Here is a 14,766-nt window from a genome sequence, read left to right on the forward strand (position 1 = left end):
AAAAAGAACAAATCACTTGTGCCTAGTGGTGTTGCTCCAAATAAACTTTTCGTTCAACTACAACCTTTTGTCACCAATATTGAGTACGATCAACTTCAAAACAACTTCCAACAGAAGCATAATACAGACGAAGCCAGAAATGACTACGAAATCAAACACCTCATTCTCAGCAGACAGAATAAACAATGCGCCATTCATTTAGAAACCGCGATCGCGAGTCAAAAAGGACAAAAAAAAACAAAAGAAAATAAACCAACGAACGCACCGGCGATCGTTAAAACCGCCACCCAACGAGGGTGAATGCGTTCGTCGTATGTGCGTGCGTGCGTGCGTACGTGTGTTTCCACCACCACTCCGCAGCAGCTGTCAAGAGCACGTGGCCAACCTGGTGAGGGTGTGTGAGGGGGCCGGAGCCGACGCCAGCCGACGATGATTGGTCGAAACCAACGCCAACGTTTGCTGGCGGATGGTTGTGGCGACCATGACTGAGTTACCGGTTCTACCCCTCCCCAACAACAATACCGCGAGAGAAAGAGAGAAAGAGAGAGGGAGCTCGAGAGCGAAACAAACCACTCAGCAGTCACTCATTCTCTTGGTAAGCCGCGGAGTCACTGAAATGCGGACAGCGCACGCACGCAAGCTTCACCCTCTCAGAAGCTCTCCAAATTTCGTCCAAAGCACAACGCACCCGCCTTTGCCCTAGGTGCCCAATGTGCCGCTCCGTAATTGTTATTACCATCCGTGACCAGACCAACCCAGACCCAGCCCCAGACCCAGACCCAGACCTACCTTTGACGTAAGCGGTGCCATTGGCGACCAGCACGGTGGCCGTGTTGCTGCTGCTGGCACTGCTCAGGGTGCGCTTTCTCGATGCTGAACCGGTTAGCGGGTTCAGAAGCGTCGAAGAGGACGTTGTTGTTGAGATCGAAGCGTGCGATGGCTGACGGGGTTGTACGATCGTTGTGGTCGTCGATGCCGGCGTCAGCTGGAACAAGGCACCGTTGCCGGCCGACGCTGGGAGCCCGACGAGCGTTGGCGAAAGCAGCCGTCCAGCCGCGGCGCTGGTAGGGCCCGTTGTCGTTCCATTTACGCCCAATCCGTTCAGCAAAACCTTGGTCGTGTTGATGCTGCCGTTGCCATTGCTGGCCACACCACCGTTCAGCACTTTACCCGATTGAATGGTAAGCGGCGGTGTGCTGAAGCCATCATTCCCATTCCCCACACCCGGTCCGCCCACAGGCACGAAGCTAATTGTGGTGGCCGATGCCGGTGTAGGTGTGGCGCCGTTGGACACCGTACCACCAGCCGTGGCGGCCGCATACACGGTGGGCACTATCGTTGCCGTGGTCGTCGACGTCGCCGTTCCGTTCGCATGGCGTTGATGCAGTGGCGGTGGCGTTCGATGCCGTGACACTGCCGCCGACTGTTGAACATTGGTGTGGCTCTGCTGTACCAGATGCTGATGCTGTTGCTGTTGCTGTGGCTGTGGCTGATGCTGACCGTGATGATGATGATGTTGATGATTATGGTGGTGGTGATGGTGCTGCTGCTCTTGCTGCTCGAGGAACTTGGCTGCCTCCAGAAGCGTATCCAAACCGGACAACATGTCGGTCGACGACGGGCGGCGTCACCCTTCGTGCGTCACTTGCGTCGCGCTCTCCACCTTCTCCTCCTCCTCCTCCTCCTCCTCCTGCTCTTCTGGATGGTGGTATGCTGGATATGCCCCTCACTCACACCGTGTCGCCTTACAGTGTGCGGTCCCAGGAGGAAGGAGGAAAGGCGATGGGGAGTTCGCGATAGGGCCGCGCCACCCTCTACGCAGCTTCTACTCGCCGGGGTCCGTGTTGTTGTTGCTGCTGCTTACTTATCGTCGCCGTCTTCTCCCTCCTGAAGTCTTTCGCTTCAACTCTCTCTCTCTCTCTCTCTCTCTCTTTCGCTCTATCACTGCCTACCAGCCGTATATATACTGTGGCCAGAGCATACGACGGACGGAAGTGCGTAAAGGTGATGATGAGGCGAGATCGCAGGCGAGGGCACCGTCGTCGTATCCAAACCGGGAGAAAAGCAATGAAACGAAAGAGGAAGAAAAGAGATCATCATTAATGTTGGTGCGTGTTGCTTTAAGCGGATCTTCTTCTTCCGACGGCGCATGTGGTGTGCGTGTAGCTTACGCACAAATTTCAGTTTCAGACGATGCGTGCCACTTACTGGCGCTGGAAGCCACACCACAGCACGGCACGGTGCGGCACGGTGCGGCACTGTGCGGTGCGGTGCGGGGTTCGGTTCAATGTCTTTGCCGAAACGAAATTCAACTGGCAACCCACGAATTTCGTTGCCAAATTCGTCGGTACCTATCTCTTCCGCTGACCCTCATCTCTTCACCTGCTTAGGAAGATTTGTGTGGCTCGAGGTCTGCGATGAGGGTCAGCGGGAATTGATGAGCATGGTTAATAGACTTGCGAATGCGAACTTGAACAAAATCTTTGTTTGAAAGTACAAACAGTGGTTTTTAGATTCGATGAAAACAGGAAACCAAGCGTCTGTTTAGCTTGACGGCACATAGCCCAGAGACGATTATGCTGATCGAGATGAGCACGATCCATTTGGATGCTCATTCATAGTCTTGCTAGCAAGATCACCATCATACCTGTACAAAACCTTCGATAAACGATCAGTACTGATACACCCCTCGAGATAACCAAATACGAGCCGAAAAGCGCTCAAAACCTGAATTCGAACTGCTTCTGAAGCTGGAAGTGCGTTCCACTTTCTTCGCATATCGGTTATTTTTTTCTTCTGTGGCAAATCAGCTTCTCCGATTCCAGCGAACCAATAAATATCAGCCGTGGCGTAGCGCCACAAAAGCCAAAAACATACCACAACCACCACCACGATGATGGCCACCACGAATCGAAGCAGGAAGGTAGCCAGCAAGAAGAAGGTGCCTGCTCACGCATTTTGCGCGACCGGACGGACACAACAAGCGCCAGCCCCGCCGTACGCACCACCAGCGGCGAACGCAACTAAGTAAAAAACAAAAAAAAAGAAGAGCAGAGGAACAAAAAGCACCCAAAAAGCGTTTGCCCGGGGCTGCCACCTCCCGTGTACAGTCCATGTTTGCAATAAGCGTTGCTCCCTTCATTTCCATGAGAATTGAAATCGCTAGCGGAGAGGGTGGTGTCATCAAAAGCAGCCCCTCGTCGCCGGCTATTTGTACAAGCCCACCAACACCCTCGGCCGATTGTTTGGTTACCCCCAGCGCCACCCTGCGCAGCGTCAAAGCGATGGAGATAATGAGCCTCTCAGCGCGGCACGGCGCGTAGTAACACGGCGGCCACCGTCGTCCAGCCACGCCAGAACACGTGGAGGAAAACGTGGAAAATAGTTTTCCAAATAAAGAGAGAGAGAGAGAGAGAGAGAGAAAGAGAAACAGGTAGAGGCGGATGGGGATCAACTCCAACACCGGAACAACCGCAGCAAAGCCACTCGATCGGGCATGAGTGACTCGAACCGACACAAGGCACTCATGCCGTGCTGTCAGATTTGTGAGCTCGGAAAAAACGGGAAAAGGGGAGCACGCATTTGCATTAGACAACAATGAGTAGCATCGTCCTGCTCACTCCGTTCGCTCGCCATCCTGCTCCCTCGCTGCCTGTGGTGAGAGTGTGTTGGTGCGTGGTGTTGCTACGATTGGCAGCATAAGAACGCCGGTCGTAGCAAGTGGTGGTGACGGCTGGTTGGTGGTTGTAACACGCCACCAGCTAAAGGAGCTACCGTCGAATCAAGGGCAAGGGGTGTGGTACACCGGGATGACGATGATGATGATGATGACGCCGCGAGGTACGCCGCGGAGAGAGAAACATATTTTGAATGGCAAGGTCATGGCAACGCGAAACGCATCGTGTGAACGCGGAGCGAGATAGGAGCTCTCCTGGTCCTGCTCTCGGGTGGATGATGCTTTGTGGCACACCGTCGGTCGGTCGGTCGGTGGCTACTTGAGCGAGTGATTGTGTCTATGTGTGTATGCAATGGAACGGACAGGACATAAAGAATATTCTTTCTCTACTCAATTACTTCGACGAAATGGCAATGGTAGCTTTGAAAAAATGGGGCATGAGTAACAATCTTTATCACTCAATTAAGCCCAACAAACCGGCCTTTTTGTGGATAAAGATGAAATGGCTAATGGTGCTGTATCTGTACTTGTACAGAGTACCATTAAGAAGTAAAGAATAAGTTAATGGCGCGTGAACAACATTGTGAACACACTGATGGGCTATATTTTCATCTGCAGTCATTCCAGCGATGCATTATTATATTTTGCGCAATTTATTCCCACAAAACAAGCATAATCGATACTTAACACGAGCGTGAAGGCCTGGCAAAGGTTTTGCAAAGAATGGTAATAGTCTGCCTCGATCGATCGATCGATCTGACGTGGGGATAGATGGATCCCCAGAGCTACCATTACTAGTGATTGCGCCCCGTGGCAGCTTTCGTGGCACCTTTCAAAGACGTGGCACCTTTCGAGAGGAAAATGAGCGACAAACCGCCTCGAACCGTTTAACCGAATATTCCATTCTATTTCCATCTCGTGTTACACCCCGGGTTCTCGCACAGCACATTGCAGGACGAAAAAAAAGGAAATGGAAAAATATGTCGACCAGTAAATGATCGAAACCCCACATTTAGCACAAATCCAACACCCATGGTCTACACTCTTCACACTACAAAGTGGACTAGAGAGAGAGAGAGAGAGAGAGAGAGAGAGAGAGAGAGAGAAAGAGAGAGAGAGAGAGAGAGAGAGAGAGAGAGAGAGAGAGAGAGAGAGAACGGTATCGGCACAGCAACAAAAACACCACTTCTCGTCGTTCCGGTCGTTCGCGTTCGGGAGCATTTCCGTGCACCGCACGTCCTTAAATGTAATGCCACCCTTGTAATGGCAACTGCGGCACACTCCTCGGCACCTTCATGCTCTTGTGTGTCTGTGTAAGAAAGGAAATCTAGGGGGACGACATTGAGAGCACAGCGTGATGTGTCAATGCCGTAGCCTTGGCCCCTTGTCACAGGCGGCCGAAGTGTGTTGGTGTTGTTGCACGAGTTGTTTTTGAAGGATTTCGGGGATATGGTGTGACAACAGCGCAACAGTGTGTTGTCTCGCCACAGCCACAGCCAAACTCAAACCAATACCCACACAACACGGAGAGGCGTAATCATCGGGAACAGAAGATGGGGGACACGGCCTCAACGGATCGAACGAGATTTGTAAATTATGTGGACGAATCCGCTGGGCACAAATACAACCGAACGATGGTGTCTGGCAAGGGGCTGGTTTGTCGTGGAGCACGCGCGCCTTCAACACCAACACCGACAGAAGCCAGGATATATAGCACCGGCAAGGTATACACCGCGACGACACCGGTGGGGGGCTCTTGAGCAGTTTGAAGTGGTTCTAACGTATCCGGTAGCACCCCGAATTTGACATTCTTGGATCGAGAAAAATGGACTTGAACATAAATGTAGAACTACTTCAAATGATTGCCATATGAGCGGCCAGAGGCAGCACATGCAATGGTGAATTGTCCATGCTCGGCCAGCACTTCAATCGGATGGAGAAAAAAACGTTGCCATCGCACGTACGCCATTGTATACCCGCTACCGTGGCCATGATCCATTGCGGGAAACCCCCCCCTTGCAAAAGCTACTCTCTCGCTCCGGAGCTCCGGAAATGTGGAACCGGTGTACTCGTGTATCGTCAGTAACCAACCCCAGCTCCGGACAAGGCGGTGAAACGCAGACAAACATACAAACTGGACCGATACGTGGACGGTAGAAAGGGGGGAGAGGTACGCAGGCAGGCATGTGGACGTTCTGCACGTTGTTATGAATTTCCCGGGCCGTCAACCAGCTACCATCAAACGAACGAACGAGTGACGGCTTCTTACCGGCACACATAACCGGCACCACTTGGTTAGTAGCTCCATCGTCAATCGTGGCATTCTGCGCAGGTGCCGGCACATTGACACACCACACCATCATCCTGTGCTCTTCTTTGTGCTTTATGTGTTGGTGAAACGCGTAGATTGTGGCGAGGGATGTGAGCCAGCGGAAACCCTAGTGTACAGTCCCCGTCCGTCACGTCCCCCCGGAGAAAGCCACCTCCGCCGTCCTAGCTCATTGGGCGGAAGTGGCGAAAAACGCAAGCAGCGCGCGCGACCTTAGTTTCCACGGAAAACAGTGTCCAATCGCCAATGCCAACACACTAGTGGCTTTCCAACAGAGGAAGAGAGGGGAGCTTTTGTGATTAATTTTGCGAGTAAATGATGCGAAAATATGCATTTGAAATTATTTTCTTTGCCATGGCACCTTAGCTGGGTGCAGGGATAGTAGTAAAAGGCTGAATACATAAGTCTGCCTTTGCTCGGTTCCGTTACCATACACCTGCACCACTTACCACGGCTCTTCAGATAGCACAAGAGGAGACGACGGCCAAGAGCGCGCATAATAAGGCACCAACCGTTGAACCGTAATTACAGGCTCTGATCCATCCGTTGTCCCCTAGGCATTCTTCTTCTTTGCTGCTGCTGCTGCAAACCGTCATCACGCTCCTGTCACGATGTGAAAGGATAACAGGAGCATGTTTCAGTCCTTTTTTTCCTTTTCTCTCTCTCTCTCAATGTTAGGCCACACTGCTAGAAGGTGATACTAACAAAGGCACTAGCGTCTAGTGCGCCACAGTCCGGAATACCTTCGCGCCGTACTTTGCATGGGCAATGAATGGTTGAAAGGCATCGGGTGCCATGGGAGCATTCTCTGAAAGGTGCTTTCAGCGGAGTGGAGCGGAAAATGGATGTTTTAAAAATACATTTCATCTGAAACCATTAACGGCACCAATCGCGTATACCATGAATAACTTAATCTAGCTTTGTTGTAAAGGTGTGCTTGTTGGGGCGTGAAAACACGACCAAGTATGGCGCAAAAGCCACGGAAAGGGAGTTCTAGTATGCAAAACTCTTTCAAGTGAAAATGAAATAGAAGTGTTATCGCATTCTATACGATACGCCAAAAAACCCATACTCAATAAAATAAAAGGGCCTTGTTAGAGTGTTTAGAATTAAGCGCAAAAGTTGCACAGCTTCCAAAGAGCTTCACTCTCCTCTTGGTCTCAAATGCTCAGTGAACTATAGAGCTCTCCGGCGGTAGCGTTCCGCCTATGTCCGTACCGACATAGGCCCGTAACAAAACGGACGAACCAACCAACGTACGTAGAAGAAACATTAGAGTAGGAGCGGAGACATTAGAACCCATCAAATGCTCGCTGAATGATGGATGTTGCCGTTGTCCTTTTGTGACCTTACCGAACCGACACTTTATAACAATCGCAGCCAAAGCCACCGGACATCGCCATCAGGACGATCCGGTCTGCCAGAACTCTGACAGTTCTGGCTCTGGCCAGGCATGGCCAGGCTCTGCGCCACGTCACCACGCTTCGCCGCCGGTCATCATTTTTTTGCCATTATTGATGATTGAATGAAAGCTCCGGGATCCGGTTTTCGATGGTCTTCTTCTACTGTGCTGCATGCATGGAAGGGGGTTTGTCTGCCTCTGTCTGTCTGTGTGTATGCGTCGCAGATTCTTGCCTTTAACAGGAACCTTCGAGAGAGAGAGAAAAAAACCCAACACCAGGGCAGGCCCATCGTGAAAAATGCGTTCCGGAACCGTTCTCCAAAAAGCATGCAGCACACAAGATTTCCTTTTGCATGTCTCCAGCGGAAACTCGAGCATCAAATCACAGTCGAGGCTTTAGCCTGGGCTGGCAAAGTGCCACCGCAGTTCCGCTGTCGACTAATGGTGTCACTGGTTCTCTTGCATTTAATTCTTAAAAATCTAGCATCCTTCGATCCTCACAAGCAACGATATTAATACCCACGCATGGCCTCCTGGACTAGAAATTTCATGCCGCAATAATTTAATGAAATCCCATAACCACTAGGGTTCGACTGTATCCAGCCAAACGGTTCCCCCATAGCTATGTGCACATAATTTCATCGAACCTGTACCAATCATCGTGCCCTCGGACGGCACGACCTGACAGACACTGACTGGATTGACAACATTCACTGTCCCCGCTGCGTTCCGCACCGTCTGCAAACCAACGCCAGCGCCGAGTGCTTTTCCAATTATTGATTAACACGTCAACGGACGTCACGGGAATGTTTCCTCCTTTTTTTCACTGTCTGGAACCGACCATTAACATCCATTCCAAAATCATTCGTCCACCGTACGCAGCCGCACCGGCAAATATTCTTTCATTTCCGTGGTCACGTGCGCGCGGTAGAATCCTAGAAGAATATCCATCGTCGTGCCTGGGAGTGAACCATTTTTGTAACAAAAACCTTTTTCCAGGGCCCCGGAAAAGCACATCCCATTTCCAGCCATTTCCGAGGACGCGTAGATTCGGGTTGGGCTCTCTCGCTCACTCTCTATCTCGTCCCGATAACAACTTCGCATTATTGCCGGTTTGCTGACGCGTTACGCGTTCGCCCCCACGTTATCAACGTGTCTGCATACCTACCACCCACAACCTGCCACCAGCGCGAATCGTCCATCAACATAAACATCTTGAGAGGAGTTGTGTATATTCGCTGGTGGCTTGGCTTGATAATGGTTGTGGTGGTGTTTGTCTACCGTATGTCCAAAAGAAAACAAATCAAAAACAAACACACAGCGACAACGACAGCGAGGACAACTCGGAAGCGGGAGGCGCAATCGGTCGTTGATCCTTGAGCTGCGAGCATCGGCGAGCCTGCAGCCGAACCGTCCACCAATTGGGGGCTAGGAGATAGAAAAGTCGCGCCCGCCTGTGTGTGCGAGTGCTTCCTGGCAAAAAGAGACCAAACATCCTCGGGCATGCTTTTTTCCGGTTTCACAATGCACACCAACACCACCACCACTATGTTGAGCTGGACTGCGCGCAATAGAAAACTCGCTCTCTCTCTCTCGCTCTCCTGGGCAGGATATTTTTGCCGGCCTGTGAATGCTGTGTATGTGAGCTTGTGTGATGCACGAGACACACCACCAACACCGGCTCCAGTGGATGACGATTCACCACGAACATAGTCATCATCATCATCATCATCATCATCGTGACCAAGGATTTGTTTTGCTCGAGCGCATTTTCTCCTTTTGCTCACCAAACGAAAGCTCTCCTCTCATCATTAGCTCTCAGTTCTTCTCAGTTTCGCATCGGGCCCCGTCCGTTTGTTTACGTCAGATGGTGGTGAGTCAGCCGCAATTCAACATACGCACGCACCGAGACCACGTTAGGTGACATTTACCCGCTCGTAAAGTTGTGGCTACAAATAGAGGTGACTACTAGATGAGCACAACGACGATGACTCCTCCAAACCGCTAAGTTGACGGCCAGTTGACAAATAAAATTGAATTGTTAGCAACCGGAGCGCGCTTTCTCCTTACTGCGCCTACTGTGGCCCTCCACTCAGCGGCAGCCAGCTGAGGGAACAATCGGTTAGAATCGGTTTTACCTCGGTAAATGTGTATGCGTGACGACCATTGTGTGGTGCCAGTAATAAGATTCATGCCCGATCTCAACCCATCGCACCATTGCCAGCAGCTCTTTCTTTGTTTGTCCAAAAGCACGTCCGAAATAGAGAGAGAGAGAGATCGCGTCAGCAAGAGAGATAAAAACAGAGAGAGAGAGAGAGAGAGAGATGGCTCAGGAGCAAGCACACCCGGCCAGAGCATGATGTTGCCAATGTTGCACTTCTGCTGCTCTGCACCATCCTCTGCATGCTGCTGCTGCTTGTGTTGCTGACGTGCCGATGCAAACCGAGGCCAAGAGACGCACGCATACCGACCAACCGACCGACATCCCGGTCGCCCCATGCGCAGTGACGATGATGCTCCAGCAGTATCGAGACGAGTGGGAGAGCGATCGTAGCGTTTCGCCATCGCCGATCCAACAGGCCCACGTCATCCGGAACATGTCTTCATGGATTTCCGCGGAGCGGAAGGCAGCAGCACTTGAGAAGAGCACATACCGGTTAAAAGCAGACCGCCATGTAGAGCGAAGGGTGAGCCTTGGAAGAATATGTTCCGAGAGAAGAGAACATAATTGCAAACATACGAACTCACGTAGAACCCCGGACCACGGGGTAGCATGGCCGCACGGTCTCTCCCCGGTTGCTTGCTTTGCGTGGCCTCCGGAAGGGAAGGCCTCCTGATTTCCCAACGAAAACCGCTCGCCGAAACCGAATCGCTGTGCCCACTAACTTTGTTGCACGCCGCACATGACTACAGAGTATGTTTTGTGAGCTGTTCTGTGGCCGAGGAGAGCATTCTCGCTATCGCTACTTTTAGCAATCGGCGGCATCCATCGGCATTATTTGAACACAACACGCGTACCATCATCCCGTCTCGGTGGTTGGTGGCTAGACAGCGCGTTGTTGTTGAAGCGGAACGTATTACCCCCCCCCCCCCCCCCCCCCCCCCCAGAATGTAGACACACATTTACTAGGCACCCGGGAATGCATATTACATGAATGAGCATAGGTGTTCTTCCACCGGGAAAACAAGTTACCCACATCTGCAGTACAAATGGAAGTAATGTAAAAGCATCTTGGCCAATCTGCTACGAAACGCAGGGGGTTTTCCTGCTTTCTTAACTCACATCACCAACACACCAACAGAGACGTTCTTCATTGTTATTACCCTGCAGAACTTCACATACAACCGCTCCTCGGTGACCATGTTGCTCTGTTCTCTCTCTCTCTCTCTTTCTCTCTCTTTATACATCTTGGCTACACACCACGGCCAACTCTGCTCAGCTCATTAACGTGCAACACACATCACCCGCCGCACAGCCTACGCTGTTTCGTCCTTTTTGCCACAGTGAACACGTGAGAAAGCGTGAGAGAGAGGCGGCACAGGCTCGAGGTGTCCACTCCCCACAGATTGGCATCATCGTGTGATCCTAATCCTTGCCTAAGAGACCCCACTATCCCCTCCCCCGTGATGACGATGATGATGATGATGACGGTAATTAGCCTCTTTAGAATGCGTTAGTAACAGGGCCGCGGGCTCGGAGCGACGTCGATAGCCTACCATCATCACCACCATCATCATCATAGTCATCGACGAAGATTTGTGTCATCGCGTAGTTGCCCCTGCGGAAGGGGGTGAGGAGCTGGAGTGCTTCGATCGGGAAAGAAATGTGCCAACCAACCAACCCACCCATCCACCCACTCAACCACACCTATGCTCAACAACGAATGTGTTCGAGCGCTGGAAAGCGGGTGCTTTACATGTGTGTTGTTGTTGTTGTTGACGATCACCTTATGTGATCCACCCCCCCCCCCCCAAGAAAGAGAGAAAGAAGAAAGAAAAAGAAGGAAACATAAAACCAAAATAACAACTTGCGAGTAACGCGCGCGCGCGCACACACCCATGCAATACGGCCACGCGATGACAAGTCAGGGCGTTGGAACAGAGAGCACTGCTGTTTGTGAGCAACAGAGAAAGCAAGTAAGCCAAATGCGCTGTCTGTTGGCCGCCCACCCGTCCCCGTTCCCCCTCTTATACCGCCTGTACCGCCAATGCCACAGGGGAACTGACTCTCGTCCAATAGTCCCTGACCGCACGCACGCACCACATGCCACCAACCACCACCATCACCACCACCACGGAAGAGCGAGCGAGCAGATCGCGCGCGGTTACGCATCACAAACGATGGGAATACACGCCGCCGTCGTGGCTCTCTCTGGCGGGTGTCTGTGTGTCTCGACGCGGGATCCACGCTCTTTGTCTCTTTGGAGCAGCCAAAACCAACCAACACACAACAAATCAGTGCTGGCGATGATGATGATGGCAATGATGATCATCGCTCGCGCATGGGGTACATGCTTACACACCCCTTTCGTAGAATGATTACACTACACACAACACTGTCACATACCACCACGGACACGCACACACCGAGCAGCGAGCGAGGGTGCTGAAAAGAACTCGTGACACACACCACGAGCAGCATTGTTGAGCTAGAACGTTCTATCTGCTTGCATTCGCACTTTTCCTCGTCAGCAAAGAAAAAAAAACAGGGACGACGATGGTGGTGGAGGAAGAGGGTTGGCACAACTGGTTTCACAATCGAGCCCCAGCGAACCCCGGGCGCACACATACACCCGCAGAGACCGAGAAAGGCCTACGTGACCATTGCCGGAGCACAACACAGCCCTCTCCCTATTGCTACTGTCAGCCGCCTCAGCCCCATAAACAAAAATCCCTTCCTTCCTACTCCCTCCCATTGCGCCTCCACGAAGCAACTACCTCATCTCGCGCTGCTTTACGTCTTGTGCATGTATTGAGCACATTCGACGGTGGGCGCGACAACGCCCCCTCTTCCCCTTTCAATTCCGTTACCATGCGGCGCTATGTTGTGTGTGAAGAGGGGTCGGGGAAGTGGGAGCAGGTTGGAGAAAAAGCGGATGGAAATTCTTTCACTCTTGTCCCGGCTCGCCACACCTCTCACATGATCATCGCAAAACGTTCTCATCACCAGTAGCAGCAGCAGCAGCAGCAGCAGTAGGCGATCATCGCAACGCCATTGCCGTGAAACGAGAGCAATAGCAGGCTGTGGGCTTCCATCATCACCACCGGATACTCGTGTGTGCCTGCTATGATGCTGGTATGAAAGGGTAGAAAAAAAAACCAACAATAGTTTTTTTTTATGCCGTTGCTGAGAGAGCGCGCGCAATAGAAACTGCCCTCCTTCTCCATCCCTCCGCCACCACGCTAGACAAAAATGCTAACGCTGCCCCTCATCATCCCCCACCCCAACCCAAACCCAAACCAACCCCGGGGGTTGATGATTCTGCGCGCACGTATGTGTGTTGTGTGCGGGGGGTCGTGAACCGGAAAAAAGGTGTTTATGCATGCCTAGTAGGCGTCGGGAGAAGGGTGATGAACGGAGCGACAACGACGGGCAACGGCGTACGATTGGCGGCGGCGTGAGCCATCATCATGACGTCACGCAACACTGAAGCACACACAAAGGAGCGCTGGAACCGAACAAAGTAACAATGCGCGCACCAATACAACACCAGGCGTGTCTCTGTGTGTGCGTGTCTCTGTGTGTGCGATGGTAATCAGCGATGGCGAGCGGGATGGTGGGAACGAACTCGAGCAACATAACTCTTTCGCTCTCTATTTCGCTCTCTCTCTCTCTAGCAATCATCAACTGCCGCCGACAATGATGATGACGATGATATAAAGGTTGTTGCTTAGGCGAATGAGACACATCGCCGCCGACACACACTGCGACGAGGATTGATGCAAAATCCTGCCAAAAGACTTTTCACCGCTGAGAGCAGGAGGAGGGAATCGAAGAGAGCAAAAAAAAAACACTCCACATACGAACGCACACACAAACACCACCAACAGAGAGGGGTTTGGGGGGGGGGGGGGGTGACAGGGGTGGCAGGGGTGGGTGTATGGCAACATAGAACTGGCGCTTCCTTCCTGGCGACCTGCTCTCACACGACACGTTCGTTCTCTAGCCTTCTCGAACCACCACCACCACCACCACCACTACCCCCTTTGAGTCACGCTGCATGCACGCACGCACCAACACCCGTGCAACGGCAACGACAGCACTATCGAAAACCAGAATCGAAACGCCCTTCTTCTCCATCGCCGCCAGAACACACTACATATCCTCGATAGTATATTGGTCAGTATCAACCCTTCATCCCCAACATCTTCTTCTATCCCTTCATCCCCAACACACTGACTGTAACAACGCACAACTCACCTACTGTGTTGCTGCCGTTGACGACAGTTGTGTTGTCTCGAGATCGCAACGATGACGACGACGACGACGACGACGGTTTTAGCAGCGCACTCCACACGCTGTCACCCTTCCCAAAGCTCTAGCGAGGGACGTCCGCTTTCGGGGGTGAGTTTTGGGGTGGACGGGTGGACTACTACTCACTATCAATACACTGTGCACACGCTCGCGCACCACGCAGAGACCCCCGGGGATCTGTGTTCATCAAAGCACGACACACTCGGTGGCGACGACGACGACGGCGACGACGGTAGCGGACACCTTCCCTGGTTCGTTTTGCATCCCCCGCACTTTACACCTCGGATGACGATGATGATGCTTTCGTTGTTCTTTCTCACCTCACGCAGCACCCCAAAAAACCCTTCTACACCGCTTCTGTTTCTTCTTCTTCACTCGTCGGTATGCGTGTCCGTCCGTCCGTGCGTGGCCACCACCACCCCCGAGAAAGCAAATGCGCGATCCGATGCGATCCGTTTCGCAACGCAAACGGAATCCGTTCGTTCAGCGCCGTTCTGCTGCTGCTGTCGCTACTGCTACTACTACTGCTGCTGCTGTTGCTGCTGCTGCCACAAAGGAGACGACTGCACTGGCGAACGCGTACCGCGAAACTGAGTCGATCCGGGCAGGCTTCGCTTCGCTCGAGTGTCACTCGCTACGACGGCAACGGCGACGGTGGCGGCAGCGGCAGCGGCAACGTGCGCCACTGACGGATGACGGAGCGTTTGTTGAAGCGCGCTGCCACCGTTCCCCTATTGGTTCCAACGCATCGTGGCCACAAACACACTGCCACCAACCAACTGCGGAGAGAGGGAAAGAGAGTCTCGAAGATCGCGTACACGCAGCATCGCCGAGAGGTGGACGCATGTGTTTTCGAGAGTGAGAGAGAGAGAGAGAGAGAGAGA

This window comes from Anopheles aquasalis, chromosome 2, assembly GCF_943734665.1.
Source record: "Anopheles aquasalis chromosome 2, idAnoAquaMG_Q_19, whole genome shotgun sequence".
Taxonomy (NCBI): Eukaryota; Metazoa; Arthropoda; class Insecta; order Diptera; family Culicidae; genus Anopheles; species Anopheles aquasalis.